At 53.5% G+C, this 26,724-nt stretch overlaps 3 protein-coding genes across 5 annotated transcripts in view; 2 read left to right on the forward strand and 1 right to left on the reverse strand.

Annotated features, from left to right (window-relative positions):
• Window positions 1–18,450, reverse strand: part of LOC147084221 (uncharacterized) — a 134,897-nt gene extending 116,447 nt beyond the window's left edge. The window contains exon 1 of one of the 2 annotated variants that reach the window (XM_085979472.1): window positions 18,366–18,450. The gene's annotated coding sequence lies outside the window, so the exon portion shown is untranslated. The remainder of the gene's footprint in view (window positions 1–18,365) is intronic. The other variant, XM_085979471.1, reaches the window with a different exon arrangement.
• LOC147084213 (uncharacterized) overlaps window positions 1–26,724 on the forward strand; it is a 746,547-nt gene that overhangs the window by 681,383 nt on the left and 38,440 nt on the right. The gene's annotated exons all lie outside the window — the stretch shown is intronic.
• Window positions 19,291–26,724, forward strand: part of LOC147084224 (NACHT, LRR and PYD domains-containing protein 3-like) — a 299,061-nt gene continuing 291,627 nt past the window's right edge. For both annotated transcript variants that reach the window (XM_085979477.1, XM_085979478.1), the window contains exons 1-2: window positions 19,291–19,375; window positions 20,740–20,904. The gene's annotated coding sequence lies outside the window, so the exon portion shown is untranslated. The remainder of the gene's footprint in view (window positions 19,376–20,739; window positions 20,905–26,724) is intronic.

Consider the following 26,724-nt stretch of genomic DNA (forward strand, 5'->3'; position numbering starts at 1 on the left):
CCAATCAATCCTACCCAACTCGCGCCTCATACCATCGTAGTTTCCTTTATTTAAATTCAGGACCCTAGTCTCTGAGTCAACTACTTCATTCTCCATCTTAATGAAGAATTCGATCATATTATGATCGCTCCGACCCGTCAGAACTGCTTGTTCTTTAGTGTCAGCCAGTGGCTCAGTTGGTAGCACTCTTGCCTCTGAGTCAGAAAGTTGTGGGTTCAAGTCCCACTCCAGAGACTTGAGCACAAAAATCTAGGCTGACACTCCAGTGCAGTGCTGAGGGAGTGCTGCACTGTTGGAGGTGCTGATTTTTGGAGTAGACGTTAAACCGAGGCCCCGTCTGCTCTCTCAGGTGGACATCAAAGATCCTATGGCACTATTTGAAAGAAGAAAAGCAAAGAGAGGGCATGAAAAAATATTGGCAAGGAAAACAAGTGGAGTCTATTAGGGACTATAAAGGTAACCTGTGTCTGGAAGCGGAAGACATGAATATGGTTCTTAATGAATACTTTGCGTCTGTTTTCACAAAAGAGAGGGACGATGTAGACATTGCAATCAAGGAGGAGGAGTGTTGCAGTGGGGAAAGAGTTAAACGGACATCGCTGGCAGTTTCACTGAATGGTGTAATAAAGACCATACTTTGCAGTAATAAGCTTTTTCTAAGTTGCTGAATTGGCAGTGGAGATAACATAGCCAGACATGGAACCAACAGAGGTCAGAGGTGCAACAACAGCTTGACATATACTTTTCCGATAAGGCAGTACTTTAATGTAACGCGGCATAGGCAACCAATCAGTGAAGATGCATGCGGGCCACAGTCCAATCGGGTGGCAGGAATGAATTGTGCATGAGATGGCCATGTGTATTGTAATGTATAAAAATGTAGTGTTTGCTGTGGCAATTTGGAAAGGTCTGGCTAAGACAGAGCAGACTGTCTCCCCACCGGGGCAATAAAGACAACTTGACTATCGATCAAAAACCTTGTGTCGAGTGTTGGTTTAAAATACTCCACAACAATTGGCATCACAAACAGGATTCGAACCTGTGTGGGGATAGACAGTATACATGGACCAGGGTCCCGCAGGGGTTCCACAATAGTCCAAATATATTCCACCGTGTACTGAGTCAAGCCTTAGACGGGTTAGACCTATCAAAGTACCAGAGCGCCCTACTCCAATATGTCGATGACATAATGATTGCATCAGAGGATGCCAAAGGATACATGGGAGCATTACTAGCCACCCTCCAGACACTTAAGAAAGCTGGCTTTAAACTGAACCCCCAAAAAAAGGCAAAGGTTGGACTGTCCAAAGTCAAGTATCTAGGGCACGAGATTAGCCTGGGGTATAAGGCACTCCCGCAGGAACAAAAGGCAGCCATAAAAGACATGCCAAGGCCAGTGACCGTCCGGGGAGTAAGGAAAGTGTTGGGACTGTTTAACTACTGCAGGAATTTTATATCAGACTTTGCAGGGAAAGCAGAGCCGATTTAACGGTTAGTTAAAGGGGGAGACCCGCCACTGATAAGATAGAATGGGAATCGGAGCATGACAAGGCTTATGTAAAATTAAAAGCAGCCCTGACATCCGTACCCGCACTAGGATTGCCAAATATAGTCAAACCATTCCATATATATTATAGTATAGATGGGAACTTCTATAACACTGTAGTCACCCAAGAGTACGGGGGAGATATGAGGCCAATTGCCTATTACTCCACCCAGCAAACCCCCGTGGCTAAAGGAATGGCGAGATGTGTGGCGGCCCTTGACTGCGCCGCATGGGCGGTGCGGATATGCGAGCCCGTCACTATGTCAGGACAGCTGATATTACACACACAACAGTGTGGACCTGCTAAACACAGGCAAAATGAAGGCTGTATCAGACAGAAGGAGGGCGGCTTGGGAAGCAGCATTGATACCCAAGGACAGATTAGTCCAGATCATAAGGGAACACAGAGTCAACCCCGCAGAGGGAATGCTAACAGAGGGTGAGGCACACGAGTGTCAGTTAGTAATCAAAGAGGTCAGAGGAACCGTATCAGAATCGCCCCTTGAAAATCCCCAAAACACCTTTTATGTAGACGGATCGCGCCGATATATAAATGGGGAGCCACACACGGTCGGGCAGTAGTATCCGAGAACGGAGAAACAGTCGCAAAGGGAGGGCTTGAAGGGGGAACCTCAGCTCAAGTAGCAGAACCAGTGGCTCTCACAGAAACATTGAAATTGGCAAAGGGAAAACGAGTAAATATATACACCGATAGTGGGTATGCGTTTGGGGTAGTGCATGTTTATGATAGCGTGGAATAGGAGAGGATATGTAACCTCCGGAGGAGGACCAATACAGCATGAGGAGGTAGTGAGAGACCTAGTAGAAGTGGTAAAAGGAGCAGAAGAGGTAGCAGTGATTAAAATAAAGGCACACTGCAAGATAGTGAGCGAGCAACAAAAAGGAAATATGCTAGCTGATCAGGCAGCAAGAGCAGCAGGTAGAATAACAGCAGAGGAAGTGAACATTAAAAGAATCCAAGAGGAGACTGAAATGGAGGAGCAGGAGCAGTGGACAAAGAGAGGCGCAGCCAAAGGTAGAGATGGAATATGGAAAAAGGATCACGGGGTGACCGGACTGACACCATCTGAACTCATGACTGGACGAGCAATGTGTCTGCTGGAAGGAGTAGCATCTGGTAGCGAGGGACTAGGACCCTTAAAAGATAAAATTAGGAAATACGTACAAACATTGGATAATCAATTGAAGGAGCTCAAACAAGAAGTTAAAGAACAACAAGACATCAGAGATAAAAATACACAAAAGCAGGGGGCCTCGGAGCCCCGACCCAAGGTGGGCGAGCAGGTATTTGTTAAAATATTGCCAGAGAGATCGGCATTCTCACCTAGCTGGACCGGACCATTTGAGGTTATCATGACCAGCGATACGTGCGCATGTATAGATGTGAGGGGAAAGGGTAGATGGAAACATTGGACCCAATTAAAACGATAAAGCAATAACCCATCTTATCTTAAATCCCACAGGAACAATGGAATAAACACCAGAGATAAACTAACCTCTGGTGACGACCAGGCTTCTGCTTAATTTACAGGGAAACTTCACCATGAAGGTGGGATTACTGCTGGGACACGAAATAAGCAAAGGGACATCCCACATTACACGACATGTACATGATGAAGAAGCACCATGTTTTAATGGAACAATCACATTCGGAGTCTCATCCACGGCTCCCAATACACAGAAAGAAGAGACAAGCGAACCGAGGATGCTACAATGTCCAGATATGAAACCTGGACCCATGAATGGACCAGTATTATTTACCGAGGGAGAACAATTGTATGGTAACGGGAGACACAAAATTGTACCGGTACTAATGAACTTAACCATGTTACAATGGCCAGGATATTGTGAAAGGTTTACTAAAACTAGAGAATTGTAAGCATATATGATGAAGAATGTCATTAACCAAGCTGATGATCCGACAGGGGCCACTAGTTTTAGGGGGCATGCTGCATTCCACCAAAGGATTAAGAGGAGCTTAGGAACCGATATACTCACGGGAATAAACACAGGGACATCATTCATTAATGCCCTAGATATACAAGGAGTCCAGAGCCATGTGGAACGACTACAAAGGGTAATACAACAGATTTTAGAGAAGGAAACTGGTTTGGTTCGACAAGGATCAGAGTTGGGAGGACATACGATAAGGAAATTACTCGAGGGAATCAAGGTTATAGAGGACCATGCTAGCATTATCAACAAACTAAACCATAGAGATGAGGAACAGGCAAAAGACGGGGTAGGGAGAGGCTTGTGTCATGCCTATGGCCAATGGATCACCGGACAGTTAAAACATAATCTGGCACAGATACAGCGAGGCGAGGTACCAGACTGGATTAACAGCACACAGCTCTATGGCCTGAGCCATAATCCAGGCCCTCGGAGTGCTTGCACCCTCAAAGGGATAACCAGAGTATATCCAGTGATACAAAAATGTAAAGCAGAAGTGACAGCAATGATAGGCATGGTACTCCTGATACCAGTGGTGGGACTAGACACGACTCCATACCCACAGTACCAGGTAACAAACATAGGCATAGTGAGGGGTGAGACATACCTCCAATACTATCCAATTGATACCTATGCCATCAGGAAGAATGGTACTATGAGAGGAGTCTCCCTAAACGGATGCCACGGGAAAGGCACGCTTACGATATGCCCACATCCGGTAGGAGAAGGCCGTAAGGATGAGTGCGGCTATAATAAGACAGAGGGGTGTGTGTTGGAATTATCACATGTTGATCACCATCACACCCGCTCGGGATATAGAGGCAAAGGGGAGTATTGTATAGCCACCACAGAGACTGAGTACCAATATAGTAACCTTGTATGTGCAATCACAATGCCTAACTTTTGCTTTACGCCAAAGGTCCCTGTGACAATTGGACACACCAGATTGGTGTATGGACATTCAAGGGAGGAGATAAAACTAAATGTGCCAGATAGTCAAAAGGATGAGTTGGTTAATTATGAAGATCCAGTTAGGGCCCCAATACCCCGCCTGCAAGAGGATCTGCAAGAAATGAAAGAGGATTTAAGTAAGATGGTGAAACAGTACATAGTGCTGCAAAGGGATCTTGGGGAGTTAGAAAGGGTGGAAATGTACCTTTTAAAGCTGAATATAGTTACATGTGCCCCTTTTTGACAAACAAAATGGAGTCCCAGTCCTCCCAGAAGCCTCTGCAGAAATGTCCTCTATTCCTTCCTTAAACATATTAACCGTGACTAAACACTGTAAACTGTTGCTTATCTGCGTTGCAAACAAAGACCATTTACATGAGTAAAGGGAACCTTACGCAAGCCACCTGGCCAGAGGCTTGGCCACCAGATAACAGAAGAAACATACTGTATGAAGTATCTACATTCCATTCAATACTGATGGTCTTAATTAAATAGTCTAGAATAAATAACTACCCATTGTATTATCAATAGTCTTTCGCTACGCCAGACTTTAGAAATATGTAGAAACTTAGTTAAAGATTGAAGAACTCTTTGTCCCTTTGTCTGACTTGAAAGACACATGAAGAAACCATAACCTGTTTACTTTACTGTATAAATGTGTTGTTAATCTGTAATTCTGGAGAGTCTCTGCTAGCCTTTGACTGAGCGGGATGCTCTCCTTGCGACAAGTAAAAATTTATTAAAAAAGAACATCTACTGGAGCTGATCGTTTCAGAGTCCCACTGAGAGTCGAGATTTCGACAAAAGGGACATCGAGGTAGAGCTACAGGACATCCTGTGGTATGAGAAGCTGTGGGATTGGGGAGTGAATGTCAACATACACCCATGGATCCGCATCATTTCTCATATATTAGTGATAGTACAGTTAGTCATGGCTATAGGATGGGGAATAGCAGCATGCACCACTTGTAAAAAGAAACGGACCAAACAAAGAGCTAAAGCGAGTCGGAAAACACAAGATTGCTCTAAACATGATGGGTATGCAGGGCCTCCCGAACCAGCGCCTGATCACCGCATGGGGCAGGAGGCACAGCGATGCTTCTACATGTGGTTTAACTTGGGCAAGGGCCAAGTACCAAAAGGGGGGATTGCAGTGGGGAAAGAGTTAAACTGACATCGCTGGCAGTTTCACTGAATGGTGTAATAAAGACAACAATCTAATGGGCCTTTTGCAGTAGTAAGCTTTTTCTAAGTTGATAACATAGTCGGATGTGGAAACCATAAGAGACCTAAGAGGATGTAAGTTCTGTTCTGACAGGGAAGTAAACCAATGAAAGAGGCCGAGAGAGGCAGGAAAGGAGGACAATGAGTCAGAAGTACAATGTTGATGAGACCCATCTGGCATAAACAAAGGTCATGGGTGCAACAACAGCTTGTGGGATAACGGCCGATGATAAAGGTGGTGCTTTAATGTAATGCAGCATAGGCAACCAATCAGTGAAGGTGCATGCGGGCCAAGGTCCAATCGGGTGGCAGGAATGAATTTTGACATGTGTCTTGTAATGTATAAAAATGTAGTGTTTGCTGTACCAATTTGGAAAGGTCTGGCTAAGACAGAGCAGACTGTTTCCCCACCATTGCAATAAAGACAACTTGACTATCGATCTAAAACCTTGTGTCGAGTGTTGGTTTAAAATACTCCACAACAGTGTAGTCACGGACAAATTATTCGAAAGAGCTTTTAAAAGCTACAAGATACAGGACTGAAGACGTTCCTCAAACGGAGGGGGAACAAATCCCAGGGACATGATGGTTTCCATCCGAGGATTCTGAGGGAAGCCAGGGGAAGGAATAACGGAGGGTCCCCGAGTATAAATTGGCTGGCACCTTTCCCCACATTACAACAGCGACAGCAATTCAAAATCAATGAATTGGCCCTGAAGTGTTATGGGCATCCTGGGGTCGTGAAGGGCGGTGAGTAAATGCACCCTCGCCTCTGAGTCAGAGGTTGTGGGTTCAAGTCCCACTCCAGAGACTTGAGCCCAAAAATCCAGGCTGATACTCCAGTGCAGTGCTGAGGGAGTGCGGCACTGTCGGAGGTGCCGTCTTTCAGATCAGACGTTAAACCGAGGCCTCGTCTGCTCTCTCGGGTGGACGTAAATGATCCCAGGGCACTATTTCGAAGAAGATTAGGGGAATTATCCCCGGTGTCCTGGCCAATATCAACATCACTAAAAAAACAGATTATCTAGTCATTATTACGTTGCATAGAAACATAGAAAAATAGGAGCAGGATTCGGCCATTCGGCCCTTCGAGCCTGCTCCACCATTCAATATGATCATGGCTGATCCTCTATCTCAATACCATATTCCCGCTCTCTCCCCATACCCCTTGATGCCTTTTGTGTCTAGAAATCTATCTATCTACCTTCTTAAATATATTCAGTGACTTGGCCTCCACAGCCTGCTGTGGTAGAGAATTCCACAGGTTCACCACCCTCTGAGTGAAGAAATTTCTCATCTCAGTCCTAAATAGCTGACCCCATATCCTGAGACTGTGACCCCTCGTTCTAAACCCCCAGCCAGGGGAAACATCCTCCCTGCACCCAGACTAGCCCTGTCAGAATTTTATACGTTTCAATGAGATCCCCTCTCATTCTTCTAAACTCTAGTGAATACAGGCCTAGTCGACCCAATCTCTCCTCATACAACAGCCCTGCCATCCCAGGAATCAGTCTGGTGAACCTTGGCTGCACTCCCTCTATGGCAAGTATATCCTTTCTTAGGTAAGGAGACCAAAACTGCACACAGTGCTCCAGGTGTGGTCTCACCAAGGCCCTGTATAACTGCAGTAAGACATCCTCGCTCCTGTACTCAAATCCTCTTGCAATGAAGGCCAGCATACCATTTGCCTTCCTAACTGCTTGCTGCACCTGCATGTGTGCTTTCAGTGACTGGTGCACAAGGACACCCAGGTCCCTTTGTACATCAACATTTCCCAATCTATCACCATTTAAATAATACTCTGCCTTTCTGTTTTTTCTACCGAAGTGGATAACTTCACATTTATCCACGTTATACTGCATCTGCCATGTATTTGCCCGCTCACTCAACTTGTCTAAATCGCCTTGAAGCCTCTTTGCATCCTCCTCACAACTCACAATCCCACCTAGTTTCGTGTCGTCAGCAAACTTGGAAATATTACATTTGGTTCTCTCATCCAAATCATTGATATATATAGTGAATAGCTGGGGCCCAAGCACTGATCCCTGCGGTACCCCACTCGTCACCGCCTGCCACCCAGAAAAAGACCCATTTATTCCTATTCTCTGTTTCCTGTCTGTTAACCAATTTTTAATCCATGTCAGTATATTACCCCCAATCCCATGAGCTTTAATTTTGCACACTAACCTCTGATGTGGGACTTTAATCAAAGGCCTTCTGAAATTCCAAATACACTGATGCGCTATCAATTACTGAGAAAGACTGGAAGTTAAGAGAGTAACAAACAGGCTTTTATTAGCTGAAGAACGAAGGCATGCCTCTAGTGGTCGACCGGTCCTGAATGCCTGGGGAACTGCAGAGCAGCCGCCTTTATACCAGGGCATATGGGTGGAGCCAGGGGCGGAGCCAGCTGAGGCATACACAGACAGGTACAACAGTGGGCAAGATTGAACAACAGTGAAGTGAACAACAGTGGAGTGAACAACAGTGGTTTACCACATACACCACATCCACTGGTTCTCCCTTATCTATTCTACCAGTTACATCCTCAAAAAACTCCAGTCGGTTTGTCAAACTCGATTTCCCTTTCATCAATCCATGTTGACTCGGTCTAATCCCGTTGATATTTTCTAAGTGTCGTGTTATCACATCCTTTATAATCGAGTCTAGCACTTTCCCTACTACTGATGTTAGGCTAATAGCGGGGTTACATTTGCCACCCTCCAATCTGCAGGAACTGTTCCATAATCTATAGAATTTTGGAATTGCTGTTTGTGGGATGTTGCTGGGCGCAAATTGGCTGCCGCTTTTGCTACATTACAACAGTGACTCCACTTCATTGGCTGTAAAGCGCTTTGGGACGTGTGATGGACGTGAAAGGCGCTATATAAATGCAAGTCTTTCTTTTCTTTCTTTAAGTTCTTTGTTTTTCTTTTTCACTCCATTTTGACCCAGACTGTCGAGCAATGGAGGGGTTATCATAGAATCACAGAAATTTAGGGCACAGAAGGAGGCCATTCGGCCCATCGTGCCTGAGCCGGCCAAAAAACAGCTTTCCAGCCTAATCTCACTTTCCAGCTCTTGGTCCGTAGCCCTGCAGGTGACAGCACTTCAGGTGCATCTCCAAGTACTTTTTAACTGAGATGAGGGTTTCTGCCTCTACCACCCTTTCAGGCAGAAAGTTCCAGACCCCGACCACGCTGAGTGAAAAAAGTTCTCCTCAACCCCCCTGTAATCCTTCTACCAATTACTTTAAATCTATGGCCCCTGGTTATTGACCTCGCTGCTAAGGAAAATAGGTCCTTCCTACCCACTCTATCCAGGCCCCTCATAATTTTATACACCTCAATCAAGTCTCCCTCAGTCTCCTCTGTTCCAAAGAGCAGTTAGTAACAGAGATTGGAGAAGTTTGGGGCTTTTTTTTGCACTGAAGCAGCGAAGGATGAGGGCCAGCCTGATGGAGGTCCTCAAGACCATGAGGGTTATTGATCAAAGGCAAATGACCGATTCCTCTCAGGGCACCTCAATGTCAGCATGCTTGTTGGGGTTTAGAACGCGCATGCTCAGGGGCAGAGTCCCAGGACCAGCTGCTAGTGCGCATGCTCAGGGGCAGCGGAGTCCCAGGACCAGCTGCTAGTGCGCATGCTCAGGGGCAGAGTCCCAGGACCAGCTGCTAGTGCGCATGCTCAGGGGCAGCGGAGTCCCAGGACCAGCTGCTAGTGCGCATGCTCAGGGGCAGCGGAGTCCCAGGACCAGCTGCTAGTGGGCATGCTCAGGGGCCCAGAGTCCCAGGACCAGCTGCTAGTGGGCATGCTCAGGGACAGCAGAGTCCCAGGACCAGCTGCTAGTGGGCATGCTCAGGGGCAGAGTCCCAGGACCAGCTGCTAGTGGGCATGCTCAGGGACAGCAGAGTCCCAGGACCAGCTGCTAGTGGGCATGCTCAGGGGCAGAGTCCCAGGACCAGCTGCTAGTGGGCATGCTCAGGGGCAGCAGAGTCCCAGGACCAGCTGCTAGTGCGCATGCTCAGGGGCAGAGTCCCAGGACCAGCTGCTAGTGGGCATGCTCAGGGGCCCAGAGTCCCAGGACCAGCTGCTAGTGGGCATGCTCAGGGGCAGAGTCCCAGGACCAGCTGCTAGTGCGCATGCTCAGGGGCAGCGGAGTCCCAGGACCAGCTGCTAGTGGGCATGCTCAGGGGCAGAGTCCCAGGACCAGCTGCTAGTGGGCATGCTCAGGGGCAGAGTCCCAGGACCAGCTGCTAGTGCGCATGCTCAGGGGCAGCGGAGTCCCAGGACCAGCTGCTAGTGGGCATGCTCAGGGGCAGCAGAGTCCGAGGACCAGCTGCTAGTGGGCATGCTCAGGGGCAGAGTCCCAGGACCAGCTGCTAGTGGGCATGCTCAGGGTCAGAGTCCCAGGACCAGCTGCTAGTGCGCATGCTCAGGGGCCCAGAGTCCCAGGACCAGCTGCTAGTGCGCATGCTCAGGGGCAGTGTCCCAGGACCAGCTGCTAGTGCGCATGCTCAGGGGCAGTGTCCCAGGACCAGCTGCTAGTGGGCATGCTCAGGGGTAGGGTCCCAGGACCAGCTGCGAGTGCGCATGCTCAAGGGCAGAGTCCCAGGACCAGCTGCTAGTGCGCATGCTAAGGGGCAGAGTCCCAGGACCAGCTGCTAGTGCACATGCTCAGGGGCAGAGTCCCAGGACCAGCTGCTAGTGGGCATGCTCAGGGGCAGAGTCCCAGGACCAGCTGCTAGTGGGCATGCTCAGGGGCAGAGTCCCAGGACCAGCTGCTAGTGGGCATGCTCAGGCCCAGAGTCCCAGGACCAGCTGCTAGTGCGCATGCTCAGGGGCAGAGTCCCAGGACCAGCTGCTAGTGCGCATGCTCAGGGGGCAGAGTCCCAGGACCAGCTGCTAGTGGGCATGCTCAGGGGCAGGGTTCCAGGACCAGCTGCTAGTGGGCATGCTCAGGGGCAGCAGAGTCCCAGGACCAGCTGCTAGTGGGCATGCTCAGGGGCAGGGTTCCAGGACCAGCTGCTAGTGGGCATGCTCAGGGGCCCAGAGTCCCAGGACCAGCTGCTAGTGCGCATGCTCAGGGTCAGAGTCCCAGGACCAGCTGCTAGTGGGCATGCTCAGGGGCAGAGCCCCAGGACCAGCTGCTAGTGGGCATGCTCAGGGGCCCAGAGTCCCAGGACCAGCTGCTAGTGCGCATGCTCAGGGGCAGAGTCCCAGGACCAGCTGCTAGTGGGCATGCTCAGGGGGCAGAGTCCCAGGACCAGCTGCTAGTGGGCATGCTCAGGGGCAGAGTCCCAGGACCAGCTGCTAGTGGGCATGCTCAGATGCAGAGTCCCAGGACCAGCTGCTAGTGGGCATGCTCAGGCCCAGAGTCCCAGGACCAGCTGCTAGTGGGCATGCTCAGGGGCAGAGTCCCAGGACCAGCTGCGAGTGCGCATGCTCAGGGTCAGAGTCCCAGGACCAGCTGCTAGTGGGCATGCTCAGGGGCAGAGTCCCAGGACCAGCTGCTAGTGGGCATGCTCAGGGGCAGAGTCCCAGGACCAGCTGCTAGTGGGCATGCTCAGGGGCAGAGTCCCAGGACTAGCTGCTAGTGCACATGCTCAGGGGCAGAGTCCCAGGACCAGCTGCTAGTGCGCATGCTCAGGGGCAGCGGAGTCCCAGGACCAGCTGCTCGTGGGCATGCTCAGGGGCAGCAGAGTCCGAGGACCAGCTGCTAGTGGGCATGCTCAGGGGCAGCAGAGTCCGAGGACCAGCTGCTAGTGGGCATGCTCAGGGGCAGCAGAGTCCCAGGACCAGCTGCTAGTGCGCATGCTCAGGGGCAGAGTCCCAGGACCAGCTGCTTGTGCGCATGCTCAGGGGTAGAGTCCCAGGACCAGCTGCTAGTGCGCATGCTCAGGGGCAGCGGAGTCCCAGGACCAGCTGCTAGTGGGCATGCTCAGGGGCAGCAGAGTCCGAGGACCAGCTGCTAGTGCGCATGCTCAGGGGCAGCGGAGTCCCAGGACCAGCTGCAAGTGGGCATGCTCAGGGGCAGCAGAGTCCCAGGACCAGCTGCTAGTGCGCATGCTCAGGGGCAGAGTCCCAGGACCAGCTGCTAGTGCGCATGCTCAGGGGCAGAGTCCCAGGACCAGCTGCTAGTGGGCATGCTCAGGGGGCAGAGTCCCAGGACCAGCTGCTAGTGGGCATGCTCAGGGGCAGAGTCCCAGGACCAGCTGCTAGTGGGCATGCTCAGGGGCCCAGGGTCCCAGGACCAGCTGCTAGTGCGCATGCTCAGGGGCAGAGTCCCAGGACCAGCTGCTAGTGGGCATGCTCAGGGGCAGAGTCCCAGGAACAGCTGCTAGTGCACATGCTCAGGGGCCCAGAGTCCCAGGACCAGCTGCTGGTGGGCATGCTCAGGGGTAGAGTCCCAGGACCAGCTGCGAGTGCGCATGCTCAAGGGCAGAGTCCCAGGACCAGCTGCTAGTGGGGATGCTCAGGGGCAGAGTCCCAGGACCAGCTGCTAGTGGGCATGCTCAGCGGCAGAGTCCCAGGACCAGCTGCTAGTGGGCATGTTCAGGCGCAGAGTCCCAGGACAAGCTGCTAGTGGGCATGCTCAGGGGCAGAGTCGCAGGACCAGCTGCTAGTGGGCATGCTCAGGGGCAGAGTCCCAGGACCAGCTGCTAGTGGGCATGCTCAGGGGCCCAGAGTCCAAGGACCAGCTGCTAGTGCGCATGCTCAGGGGCAGAGTCCCAGGACCAGCTGCTAGTGGGCATGCTCAGGGGCAGAGTTCCAGGAACAGCTGCTAGTGGGCATGCTCAGGGGCAGAGTCCCAGGACCAGCTGCTAGTGGGCATGCTCAGGGGCAGAGTCCCAGGACCAGCTGCTAGTGCGCATGCTCAGGGGGCAGAGTCCCAGGACCAGCTGCTAGTGGGCATGCTCAGGGGCAGAGTCCCAGGACCAGCTGCTAGTGCGCATGCTCAGGGGGCAGAGTCCCAGGACCAGCTGCTAGTGCGCATGCTCAGGGGCAGCAGAGTCCCAGGACCAGCTGCTAGTGCGCATGCTCAGGGGCAGAGTCCCAGGACCAGCTGCTAGTGGGCATGCTCAGGGACAGAGTCCCAGGACCAGCTGCTAGTGGGCATGCTCAGGGGCAGAGTCCCAGGACCAGCTGCTAGTGGGCATGCTCAGGGGCAGAGTCCCAGGACCAGCTGCTAGTGGGCATGCTCAGGGACAGAGTCCCAGGACCAGCTGCTAGTGCGCATGCTCAGGGGCAGAGTCCCAGGACCAGCTGCTAGTGCGCATGCTCAGGGGCAGAGTCCCAGGACCAGCTGCTAGTGGGCATGCTCAGGGGCAGAGTCCCAGGACCAGCTGCTAGTGGGGATGCTCAGGGGCAGAGTCCCAGGACCAGCTGCTAGTGGGCATGCTCAGGGGCAGAGTCCCAGGACCAGCTGCTAGTGGGCATGCTCAGGGGCAGAGTCCCAGGACCAGCTGCTAGTGGGCATGCTCAGGGGCAGAGTCCCAGGACCAGCTGCTAGTGGGCATGCTCAGGGGCAGAGTCCCAGGACCAGCTGCTAGTGCGCATGCTCAGGGGCAGCGGAGTCCCAGGACCAGCTGCTAGTGGGCATGCTCAGGGGCAGAGTCCCAGGACCAGCTGCTAGTGGGCATACTCAGGGGCAGAGTCCCAGGACCAGCTGCTAGTGGGCATGCTCAGGGGCAGAGTCCCAGGACCAGCTGCTAGTGGGCATGCTCAGGGGCCCAGAGTCCCAGGACCAGCTGCTAGTGGGCATGCTCAGGGGCAGAGTCCCAGGACCAGCTGCTAGTGCGCATGCTCAGGGGCAGCGGAGTCCCAGGACCAGCTGCTAGTGGGCATGCTCAGGGGCAGCAGAGTCCGAGGACCAGCTGCTAGTGGGCATGCTCAGGGGCAGAGTCCCAGGACCAGCTGCTAGTGGGCATGCTCAGGGTCAGAGTCCCAGGACCAGCTGCTAGTGCGCATGCTCAGGGGCCCAGAGTCCCAGGACCAGCTGCTAGTGCGCATGCTCAGGGGCAGTGTCCCAGGACCAGCTGCTAGTGGGCATGCTCAGGGGCAGAGTCCCAGGACCAGCTGCTAGTGGGCATGCTCAGGGGCCCAGAGTCCCAGGACCAGCTGCTAGTGGGCATGCTCAGGGGCAGAGTCCCAGGAACAGCTGCTAGTGCACATGCTCAGGGGCCCAGAGTCCCAGGACCAGCTGCTAGTGGGCATGCTCAGGGGTAGGGTCCCAGGACCAGCTGCGAGTGCGCATGCTCAAGGGCAGAGTCCCAGGACCAGCTGCTAGTGCGCATGCTCAGGGGCAGAGTCCCAGGACCAGCTGCTAGTGCACATGCTCAGGGGCAGAGTCCCAGGACCAGCTGCTAGTGGGCATGCTCAGGGGCAGAGTCCCAGGACCAGCTGCTAGTGGGCATGCTCAGGGGCAGAGTCCCAGGACCAGCTGCTAGTGGGCATGCTCAGGCCCAGAGTCCCAGGACCAGCTGCTAGTGCGCATGCTCAGGGGCAGAGTCCCAGGACCAGCTGCTAGTGCGCATGCTCAGGGGGCAGAGTCCCAGGACCAGCTGCTAATGGGCATGCTCAGGGGCAGGGTTCCAGGACCAGCTGCTAGTGGGCATGCTCAGGGGCAGCAGAGTCCCAGGACCAGCTGCTAGTGGGCATGCTCAGGGGCAGGGTTCCAGGACCAGCTGCTAGTGGGCATGCTCAGGGGCCCAGAGTCCCAGGACCAGCTGCTAGTGCGCATGCTCAGGGTCAGAGTCCCAGGACCAGCTGCTAGTGGGCATGCTCAGGGGCAGAGCCCCAGGACCAGCTGCTAGTGGGCATGCTCAGGGGCCCAGAGTCCCAGGACCAGCTGCTAGTGCGCATGCTCAGGGGCAGAGTCCCAGGACCAGCTGCTAGTGGGCATGCTCAGGGGGCAGAGTCCCAGGACCAGCTGCTAGTGGGCATGCTCAGGGGCAGAGTCCCAGGACCAGCTGCTAGTGGGCATGCTCAGATGCAGAGTCCCAGGACCAGCTGCTAGTGGGCATGCTCAGGGGCAGAGTCCCAGGACCAGCTGCTAGTGGGCATGCTCAGGGGTAGGGTCCCAGGACCAGCTGCGAGTGCGCATGCTCAAGGGCAGAGTCCCAGGACCAGCTGCTAGTGCGCATGCTCAGGGGCAGAGTCCCAGGACCAGCTGCTAGTGGGCATGCTCAGGGGCAGAGTCCCAGGACCAGCTGCTAGTGGGCATGCTCAGGCCCAGAGTCCCAGGACCAGCTGCTAGTGGGCATGCTCAGGGGCAGAGTCCCAGGACCAGCTGCGAGTGCGCATGCTCAGGGGCAGAGTCCCAGGACCAGCTGCTAGTGGGCATGCTCAGGGTCAGAGTCCCAGGACCAGCTGCTAGTGGGCATGCTCAGGGGCAGAGTCCCAGGACCAGCTGCTAGTGGGCATGCTCAGGGGCAGAGTCCCAGGACCAGCTGCTAGTGGGCATGCTCAGGGGCAGAGTCCCAGGACCAGCTGCTAGTGGGCATGCTCAGGGGCAGAGTCCCAGGACCAGCTGCTAGTGGGCATGCTCAGGGGCAGAGTCCCAGGACCAGCTGCTAGTGGGCATGCTCAGGGGCAGAGTCCCAGGACAAGCTGCTGGTGCGCATGCTCAGGGGCAGAGTCCCAGGACCAGCTGCTAGTGCGCATGCTCAGGGGCAGAGTCCCAGGACCAGTTGCTAGTGCGCATGCTCAGGGGCAGAGTCCCAGGACCAGCTGCTAGTGCACATGCTCAGGGGCAGAGTCCCAGGACCAGCTGCTAGTGCGCATGCTCAGGGGCAGCGGAGTCCCAGGACCAGCTGCTCGTGGGCATGCTCAGGGGCAGCAGAGTCCGAGGACCAGCTGCTAGTGGGCATGCTCAGGGGCAGCAGAGTCCCAGGACCAGCTGCTAGTGCGCATGCTCAGGGGCAGAGTCCCAGGACCAGCTGCTAGTGCGCATGCTCAGGGGTAGAGTCCCAGGACCAGCTGCTAGTGGGCATGCTCAGGGGCAGCAGAGTCCGAGGACCAGCTGCTAGTGGGCATGCTCAGGGGCAGCAGAGTCCGAGGACCAGCTGCTAGTGGGCATGCTCAGGGGCAGCAGAGTCCCAGGACCAGCTGCTAGTGCGCATGCTCAGGGGCAGAGTCCCAGGACCAGCTGCTAGTGCGCATGCTCAGGGGCAGAGTCCCAGGACCAGCTGCTAGTGGGCATGCTCAGGGGGCAGAGTCCCAGGACCAGCTGCTAGTGGGCATGCTCAGGGGCAGAGTCCCAGGACCAGCTGCTAGTGGGCATGCTCAGGGGCCCAGGGTCCCAGGACCAGCTGCTAGTGCGCATGCTCAGGGGCAGAGTCCCAGGACCAGCTGCTAGTGGGCATGCTCAGGGGCACAGTCCCAGGAACAGCTGCTAGTGCACATGCTCAGGGGCCCAGAGTCCCAGGACCAGCTGCTGGTGGGCATGCTCAGGGGTAGGGTCCCAGGACCAGCTGCGAGTGCGCATGCTCAAGGGCAGAGTCCCAGGACCAGCTGCTAGTGCGCATGCTCAGGGGCAGAGTTCCAGGACCATGCTGCTAGTGCGCATGCTCAGGGGCAGAGTCCCAGGACCAGCTGCTAGTGGGGATGCTCAGGGGCAGAGTCCCAGGACCAGCTGCTAGTGGGCATGCTCAGCGGCAGAGTCCCAGGACCAGCTGCTAGTGGGCATGTTCAGGGGCAGAGTCCCAGGACAAGCTGCTAGTGGGCATGCTCAGGGGCAGAGTCCCAGGACCAGCTGCTAGTGGGCATGCTCAGGGGCAGAGTCCCAGGACCAGCTGCTAGTGGGCATGCTCAGGGGCCCAGAGTCCAAGGACCAGCTGCTAGTGCGCATGCTCAGGGGCAGAGTCCCAGGACCAGCTGCTAGTGGGCATGCTCAGGGGTAGGGTCCCAGGACCAGCTGCTAGTGCGCATGCTCAGGGGCAGAGTCCCAGGACCAGCTGCTAGTGCGCATGCTCAGGGGGCAGAGTCCCAGGACCAGCTGCTAGTGCGCATGCTCAGGGTCAGAGTCCCAGGACCAGCTGCTAGTGGGCATGCTCAGGGGCAGAGTCCCAGGACCAGCTGCTAGTGGGCATGCTCAGGGGCAGAGTCCCAGGACCAGCTGCTAGTGGGCATGCTCAGGGGCAGAGTCCCAGGACCAGCTGCTAGTGGGCATGCTCAGGGGCAGAGTCCCAGGACCAGCTGCTAGTGGGCATGTTCAGGGGCAGAGTCCCAGGACAAGCTGCTAGTGGGCATGCTCAGGGGCAGAGTCCCAGGACCAGCTGCTAGTGGGCATGCTCAGGGGCAGAGTCCCAGGACCAGCTGCTAGTGCGCAGGCTCAGCGGCCCAGAGTCCAAGGACCAGCTGCTAGTGCGCATGCTCAGGGGCAGAGTCCCAGGACCAGCTGCTAGTGGGCATGCTCAGGGGCAGAGTCCCAGGAACAGCTGCTAGTGCACATGCTCAGGGGCCCAGAGTCCCAGGACCTGCTGCTAGTGGGCATGCTCAGGGGTAGGGTCCCAGGACCAGCTGAGAGTGCGCATGCTCAAGGGCAGAGTCCCAGGACCAGCTGCTAGTGCGCATGCTCAGGGGCAGAGTTCCAGGACCATGCTGCTAGTGCGCATGCTCAGGGGCAGAGTCCCAGGACCAGCTGCTAGTGGGGATGCTCAGGGGCAGAGTCCCAGGAGCAGCTGCTAGTGGGCATGCTCAGGGGCAGAGTCCCAGGAGCAGCTGCTAGTGGGCATGCTCAGGGGCAGAGTCCCAGGACCAGCTGCTAGTGGGCATGCTCAGGCCCAGAGTCCCAGGACCAGCTGCTAGTGGGCATGCTCAGGGGCCCAGAGTCCCAGGACCAGCTGCTAGTGGGCATGCTCAGGGGCAGAGTCCCAGGACCAGCTGCTAGTGCGCATGCTCAGGGGGCAGAGTCCCAGGACCAGCTGCTTGTGGGCATGCTCAGGGGCAGAGTCCCAGGACCAGCTGCTAGTGGGCATGCTCAGGGGCAGAGTCCCAGGACCAGCTGCTAGTGGGCATGCTCAGGGGCAGAGTCCCAGGACCAGCTGCTAGTGGGCATGCTCAGGGGCAGAGTCCCAGGACCAGCTGCTAGTGGGCATGCTCAGGGGCAGAGTCCCAGGACCAGCTGCTAGTGGGCATGCTCAGGGGCAGAGTCCCAGGACCAGCTGCTAGTGGGCATGCTCAGGGGCAGAGTCCCAGGACCAGCTGCTAGTGGGCATGCTCAGGGGCAGAGTCCCAGGACCAGCTGCTAGTGCGCATGCTCAGGGGCAGAGTCCCAGGACCAGCTGCTAGTGGGCATGCTCAGCGGCAGAGTCCCAGGGCCAGCTGCTAGTGGGCATGCTCAGGGTCAGAGTCCCAGGACCAGCTGCTAGTGGGCATGTTCAGGGGCAGAGTCCCAGGACCAGCTGCTAGTGCGCATGCTCAGGGGCAGAGTCCCAGGACCAGCTGCTAGTGCGCATGCTCAGGGGCAGAGTCCCAGGACCAGCTGCTAGTGCGCATGCTCAGGGGCAGAGTCCCAGGACCAGCTGCTAGTGCGCATGCTCGGAGGCGAAACTCTGGGTGACGGTCGTTAACGGTTTAAGAGTCGGAATTACGGGCCGAAAGCGAGTTTTCTCAGTTAGACGGACGAGTGGAGAGGGACGGAGAAATAAATGACGGTAAACACAAACCTGGTAGTTTTAGGGTCCCGGAAAGCGAACAGAGCGGATTGAACCTCGCGGAGCCTCAAACACTTGACTTGGGCCGGCGGCCCCACTGAAGTCATCGTCCCATAAACATGTGACGCGCGAACTCGGCCTGATTGACGGGAGCTTCCGACCAATAGGGAGCGAGCGGGCGGCGGGTCCTCCAACCAATCGGGGAGCCCGAGGGGCGGGGCTAGCGGCACCCAGTGGGCGGGGCTGGAGGAGCGAACCGGCGGCAAATCCGCCAACCAATCGGGGAGCCCGAGGGGCGGGACTAGCGCCGGCTGATTGTCTGATCCGCAGGGCAGTGAGTTTCTCCAGTCCCTTGTTCAGGGCCCGGGGCCCGGGGAGGCTGTGGGCCTTTATTCCCCGCATTGGACACAAGGCTCTTTGTCTCAGGCATATGGTGACGTCGCACTGAAACTTTCCTGCCTCCTTTACAAAGATGGCTGTCGTTAACCTGGGCCTGTATATGTTCCGATGTAGTCCTCCCACCACTGGGAGCGACATTGATGCGTTCGTGCGACACAGCTCTACCGCGCAGCCGCAGTGCCGCTCCCTTTCCTCTCCCGCGCAGGCGCAGTGCCGCTCCCCTGCCCTCCGGCGCAGTGCCGCTCCCTTTCTGCCGCGCAGGCGCAGTGCCGCTCCCCTGCCCGCAGGCGCAGTGCCGCTCCCTTGCTCCCTCTCCCGCGCAGGCGCAGTGCCGCTCCCCTGCCCTCCGGCGCAGGCGCAGTGCCGCTCCCCTGCCCTCCGGCGCAGTGCCGCTCCCCTGCCCTCCGGCGCAGGCGCAGTGCCGATCCCTTGCTCCCTCTCCGGCGCAGGCGCAGTGCCGCTCTCCTGCCCTCCGGCGCTGGCGCAGTGCCGCTCCCCTGCCCTCCGGCGCAGGCCCGCTCCCCTGCCGTCCGGCGCAGGCGCAGTGCCGCTCCCCTGCCCTCCGGCGCAGGCGCAGTGCCTCTCCCCTGCTGTGTGCTGGGCCGGGCGGCGCGGGTTGATCGGTGAGTGAGGGTCAGACACAGGCTGGTTGCCCGGGTTACAGGGCCCGCTCTGTTATTGAGGGAACTCGGCCCGAAAGCGGCTGCTCAGCCCCGAGTTTAGATCACAGCGAGGGAGGGTGGGTCACAGCGCTGGTTCTAGGCTGGCGCTCTGTGACTGAGGGAACTCCGCTCCATTCAGCACCCGGCCCGACAGCGGCTGCTCAGCCCCGAGTTTCACAGGGTCACCGCTCCGGGCAGTAACTCCGCACAGAAAATGGCGCATTTCCGCCCAGAGCAGTGAGAATGGGGGAGTCTCAGGAGGCCGGAAATTTACTGTGAGTAAAATCTCCCAACTAAACACACAGCCCCGCAACTGGGGATCTGAGGAAAATCCCCAAACTAAACACACAGCCCCGCAACGGGGGATCTGAGGAAAATCCCCAAACTAAACACACAGCCCCGCAACTGGGGATCTGAGGAAAATCCCCAAACTAAACACACAGCCCTGCAACTGGGGATCTGAGGAAAATCTCCAAACTAAACACACAGCCCCGCAACTGGGGATCTGAGGAAAATCTCCAAACTAAACACACAGCCCCGCAACTGGGGATCTGAGGAAAATCCCCAAACTAAACACACAGCCCCGCAACTGGGGATCTGAGGAAAATCTCTAAACTAAACACACAGCCCCGCAACTGGGGATCTGAGGAAAATCTCCAAACTAAACACACAGCCCCGCAACTGGGGATCTGAGGAAAATCCCCAAACTAAACACACAGCCCCGCAACTGAGGATCTGAGGAAAATCCCCAAACTAAACACACAGCCCCGCAACTGGGGATCTGAGGAAAATCTCCAAACTAAACACACAGCCCTGCAACTGGGGATCTGAGGAAAATCCCCAAACTAAACACACAGCCCCGCAACTGGGGATCTGAGGAAAATCTCTAAACTAAACACACAGCCCCGCAACTGGGGATCTGAGGAAAATCCCCAAACTAAACACACAGCCCCGCAACTGAGGATCTGAGGAAAATCCCCAAACTAAACACACAGCCCCGCAACTGGGGATCTGAGGAAAATCTCCAAACTAAACACACAGCCCCGCAACTGGGGATCTGAGGAAAATCTCCCAACTAAACACACAGCCCCGCAACTGGGGATCTGAGGAAAATCTCCAAACTAAACACACAGCCCCGCAACTGGGGATCTGAGGAAAATCCCCAAACTAAACACACAGCCCCGCAACTGGGGATCTGAGCAAAGGCACAAAATCAAACAAATACTCCGCCTTCACATTGGATTATTAGTGAGCAGATTAAAAGTCTACATTACGTTATTTCACGCTTTCAATGTTGTTCTTAATTTCTGCTTTGCCACAATTAGATCTCCCGGTGAATGATGGTGTGATTGACGAAGGTGCTCAGCTCGAAGTAAACAGGGATTGTCGACTGAGGAACAACAGCCGGTTAACCAGCACAGGATTGTGAGCACCAACCGGAGAGAACCCTTCCGATTCAAAGAGCTTCCAGAGACCGACTGGGGAGCAAGGTAAGAGAAAGTCCCATTGACTCAGATACACACTGGTCCTGGAGATGGACTGGGGAGAAAGGTCAGAGAGAGTCCCATTGGCTCAGATACACACTGGTCCTGGAGATGGACTGGGGAGAAAGGTCAGAGAGAGTCCCATTGACTCAGATACACACTGGTCCTGGAGATGGACTGGGGAGAAAGGTCACAGAGTCCCATTGACTCAGATACACACTGGTCCTGGAGATGGACTGGGGAGAAAGGTCAGAGAGAGTCCCATTGACTCAGATACACACTGGTCCTGGAGATGGACTGGGGAGAAAGGTCAGAGAGAGTCCCATTGACTCAGATACACACTGGTCTTGGAGATGGACTGGGGAGAAAGGTCAGAGAGAGTCCCATTGACTCAGATACACACTGGCCCTGGAGATGGACTGGCGAGAAAGGTCAGAGAGAGTCCCATTGGCTCAGATACACACTGGTCCTGGAGATGGACTGGGGAGAAAGGTCAGAGAGAGTCCTATTAAGAACATAAGAAGCAGGAGTAGGCCATATGGCCCCTCGGGCCTGCTCCGCCATTCAATAGGATCATGGCTGATCCGAACCTAGACTCACGTCCACTTCCCTGCCCTCTCCCCGTAACCTCTAATTCCCTTATCTGCTAGGAAAATGTCTATCTCCGTTTTAAATTTATTTAATGTCGCAGCTTCCACAGCTCTGAGGTAGCAAATTCCATAGATTTACTACCCTCTCAGTGAAGAAGTTTCTCCTCATCTCAGTTTTGAAAGGGCAGCCCCTTATTCTAAGATTATGCCCCCTAGTTCTAGTTTCACCCATCAGTGGAAACATCCTCACTGCATCCACCCGATCAAGCCCCCTCACAATCTTATATGTTTCGATAAGATCGCCTCTCATTCTTCTGAACTCCAATGAGTAGAGTCCCAATCTACTCAACCTTTCCTCATAAGTCAACCCCCTCATCTCCGGAATCAACCGAGTGAACCTTCTCTGAACCGCCTCAAGAGCAAGTATATCTTTTCTTAAATATGGAAACCAAAACTGCACGCAGTATTCCAGGTGTGGCCTCACCAATACCCTGTATAACTGCAGCAAGACTTCCCTGTTTTTATACTCCATCCCCCTTGCAATAAAAGCCAAGATTCCATTGGCCTTCCTGATCACCTGCTGCACCTGCATACTAACTTTTTGTGTTTCATGCACCAGGACCCCCAGATCCCTTTGTACTGTAGCACTTTGCAGTTTCTCTCCATTTAGATAATAACTTGCTCTTTGATTTTTTCTGCCAAAGTGCATAACCTCACACTTTCCAACATTATATTGCATCTGCCAAATCTCTGCCCACTCACTTAGCCTGTCTATGTCCTTTTGCAGGTTTTTTATGTCCGCCTCACTCACTGCTTTCCCTCCCATCTTTGTATAGTCGGCAAACTTGGATATGTTGCACTCGGTCCCTTCCTCCAAATCGTTAATATAGATTGTAAAGAGTTGGGGTCCCAGCACTGACCCCTGCAGAACACCACTAGTTACTGATTGCCAGCCCGAGAACGAACCATTTATCCCAACTCTTTGTTTTCTGTTAGATAGCCAATCTTCTACCCATGCCAATATATTACCCCCAATCCTGTGATTTTTTTAATCTTGATCAGTAATCTTTTGTGTGGAACCTTGTCAAATGCCTTTTGGAAGTCCAAATACACTACATCCGCTGGTTCCCCTTTATCCACCCTGTATGTTACATCCTCAAAGAATTCGAGCAAATTTGTCAAACATGACTTCCCCTTCGTAAAACCATGCTGACTCTGTCCTATTAAATTATGTTTATCCAAATGCTCTGTTACTGTTTCCTTAATAATGGACTCCAACATTTTGCCAACCACAGATGTTAGGCTAACTGGTCTATAGTTTCCAGCTTTTTGTCTACTTCCCTCCTTAAATAAGGGTGTTACATTAGCAGTTTTCCAATCTGCCGGGACCTTTCCTGAGTCCAGGGAGTTCTGGAAAATGACCACCAATGCATCCACAATCCCTACCGCCACTTCTCTCAAGACCCTAGGATGTAGGCCATCAGGCCCGGGGGATTTATCCGCCTTAAGTCCCATTATTTTACTGAGTACCATCTCCTTAGTGATTTTAATTGTGTTTAGCTCCTGCCCCCCCATTGCCCCCTGTTTGTCCAGTGTTGGGATATTTTTAGTGTCCTCTACTGTAAAGACTGATACAAAATATTTGTTTAGCGTCTTTGCCATCTCCATGTTCCCCACCACTAGTTTCCCGGTCCCATCCTCTAAGGGACCAACGTTCACTTTAGCCACCCTTTTTCTTTTTATATAGCTGTAGAAACTCTTGCTATCTGTTTTTATATTTTTTGCTAGTTTACTTTCTATCTTCCCTTTCTTAATTAATCTTTTAGTTATTGTTTGCTGGCTTTTAAATGCTTCCCAATCTTCTATCCTCCCACTAGATTTGGCTACTTTATATGCCCTTGTTTTCAGTCGGATACTATCCTTTATTACTTTGCTAAGCCACGGATGGCTGTCTTTTCTTTTACTCCCCTTTTTCCTCAGTGGAATATATTTATCTTGAAAGATGTGAAATGTCTCCTTGAATGTAGACCACTGCTCTTGTACTGTCTTACACGTTAATCTGTTTTCCCAGTCCACTTTAGTCAATTCTACTCTCATACCTTCATAGTCTCCTTTATTTAAGGTTAAGGTACGCTGGTTTGAGATCCAACACTCTCACCCTCAAACTGAATTTGGAATTCAACCATATTATGGTCACTCAGTCCAAGGGGATCCTTTACTAGGACATTTTTTATTAATCCTGTCTCATTACACAGGACCAGATCTAAGATTGCCTGCCCCCTGGTTGGTTCAGTTACATACTACTCAAGGAACCCGTCCCTAATACACTCGATGAACTCTTCCTCAATGCTGCCATGCCCAATTTGATTAGTCCAGTCAATATGAAAGTTAAAATCCCCCATGATTATAGCTGTTCCCTTATTACAAGCCCCAACTATTTCCTGATTTATACTCCGACCAACAGAGTTGCAACTGTTAGGAGGCCTATAAACTACGCCCACTAGTGACTTTTTCCTCTTATTATTCCTTATCTCCACCCAAACTGTTTCACTATCCTGATCCTTTGACCCAATATCATTTCTGACTATTGCAGTGATTCCACCCTTGATTAACATAGCAACCCCACCTCCCTTTCCTTCCTGTCTGTCATTCCTAATTGTCAAATACCCTTGTATGTTTAGTTCCCAGTCATGATTATCTTGCAGCCATGTTTCCGTAATGGCCACCAGATCATACCCATGTGTAGTTATTTGCACCGTCAACTCGTCAATTTTGTTACGAATGCTGCATGCATTCAGATAAAGAACTTTCAAATATGTTTTCTGACAATTTATTCCTGCTTTTACCCCTTTTACTACTTTACCTTTATCATTATTCATTCTGTCCCTTCCTGACACGCTCTGGTTTTTAATTCCCCCACTGCCTTGCTCTATTGCCTTCTCCGCTGTCATTTTTATTTTTCGCTCTCTTAAAACCTCCCCCCCACTAATTAGTTTAAAGCCCTCTCTACAGCCCTAGTTATTCGATTCGCCAGGATTCTAGTCCCAGGACTGGCCAAGTGAAGTCCGTCCCAACGGAACAGCTCCCTCCTGTCCCAGTACTGATGCCAGTGTCCCAGGAAGCAAAACCCATTTCTCCCACACCAGTCTTTGAGCCACGCATTTAACTCTCTAATTTTATTTACCCTAGCCAAATTTGCACATGGCTCAGGTGGTAATCCAGAGATTATTACCCTTGTGGTTCTGCTTTTTAATTTGGCCCCTAGCTGCTCAAACTCCCTCAGCAGAACCTCCTTCCTTGTCCTATCTATGTCGTTGGTACCAACATGGACCACGGCAACTGGATCCTCCCCCTCCCACTCCAAGTTTCTCTCTAGCCCAGAGGAGATGTCCTTAACCCTGGCACCGGGCAGGCAACACAGCCTTCGGGACTCTCGCTCTCGGCTGCAAAGAACTCTATCTATCCCCCTAACGATACTATCCCCTACCACTACAACATTTCTTTTAACTCCCCCCACTTGAATGGCCCCCCGCTCCACGGTGCTGTGGCCAGGTTGCTCATCCTCCCCGCAGTCCCTGTTCCCATCCTCACAGGGAGCAAGAGCCTCAAACCTGTTGGACAAGAGCAAGGGCTGCGGCTCCTCCAACACTACCCCCTGGATCCCCGTACCTGCCTCACTTCTAGTCACACCATCCTGACCCTGGCCACGGACTACATCTGAATTAATTAATCTAATTGGTGTGACTACCTCCTGATACAGAGTCCAGGTAACTCTCCCCCTCCCTGATGTGTCGCAGTGTTTGAAGCTCGGACTCCAGCTCTTCAACACGGAGCCGGAATTCCTCGAGCAGCCAACACTTACTGCAAATGTGATCACCGTGAGCATCAATGGTGTCCACCAGCTCCCACATATTGCAGCAGCAACACATCACCTGATCTCCCATTCTATGTAATTAATTACATTTATTAATATTATTTTTAAATACCCTCTGCTCTGATTCTAGATGATGAATATCGCACCTTAGAAACTATAAACCAGAGTTTAAGCTTAAAAAAAAAGAGAAATACTTACCAACCAATCACTTACCCGCTTTCTGGTGACGTCACACTTGGATTAATTTTTACCTCTCTCCTTCCCTCCGAGTTCCCAGACTGGAGCTTGGTAAACCTTACCTGGGTCTCTGGGGCCTTTTATAGCCCCGCTCTGCCGCTCGAGATTCCCGCCGACACTGAGGCCTTACCTGGTCTCTGGAACCTTTTATAGCTCCGCTGCTGCTCGAGATTCCCGCCGACACTGTGAGGCCTTACCTGGTCTCTGGGGCCTTTTATAGCCCCGCTCTGCCGCTCGAGATTCCCGCCGACGCTGTGAGGCTTTACCTGGTCTCTGGGGCCTTTCATAGCCCCGCTCTGCCGCTCGAGATTCCCGCCGACGCTGTGAGGCCTTACCTGGTCTCTGGGGCCTTTTATAGCCCCGCTCTGCCGCTCGAGTTTCCCGCCGACGCTGTGATACACACTGGTCCTGGAGATGGACTGGGGAGAAAGGTCAGAGAGTCCCATTGACTCAGATACACACTGGTCCTGGAGATAGACTGGGGAGAAAGGTCAGAGAGTCCCATTGACTCAGATACACACTGGTCCTGGAGATAGACTGGGGAGAAAGGTCAGAGAGAGTCCCATTGACTCAGATACACACTGGTCCTGGAGATGGACTGGGGAGAAAGGTCAGAGAGAGTGCCATTGACTCAGATACACACTGGTCCTGGAGATGGACTGGGGAGATAGGTCAGAGAGAGTCCCATTGACTCAGATACACACTGGTCCTGGAGATGGACTGGGGAGAAAGGTCAGAGAGAGTCCCATTGACTCAGATACACACTGGTCCTGGAGATAGACTGGGGAGAAAGGTCAGAGAGAGTCCCATTGACTCAGATACACACTGGTCCTGGAGATGGACTGGGGAGAAAGGTCAGAGAGAGTCCCATTGACTCAGATACTGGGATAGTCAGAGTGTGAAAGGCTTAGAGGGTGCAGAATTCTTAAAGTGCATCCAGGAGAGCTTTTTGAGCCAGCATGTAGAAAGTCCTACAAGAGAGGGGGCGGTACTGGATCTAATTCTAGGGAATGTGGCCGGCCAAGTGGAAGAAGTGTTAGTAGGAGAGCACTTTGGTGACAGTGACCATAATTCAGTGAGATTTAAGGTAGTCATGGAAAAGGACAGAGATGGACTGGAAATAAA

The sequence above is a fragment of the Somniosus microcephalus genome, unplaced genomic scaffold (genome assembly GCF_052327205.1).
Source record: "Somniosus microcephalus isolate GS21.2 unplaced genomic scaffold, FLI_Smic_1.0 unresolved_chr9, whole genome shotgun sequence".
In the NCBI taxonomy this organism is placed as follows: Eukaryota; Metazoa; Chordata; class Chondrichthyes; order Squaliformes; family Somniosidae; genus Somniosus; species Somniosus microcephalus.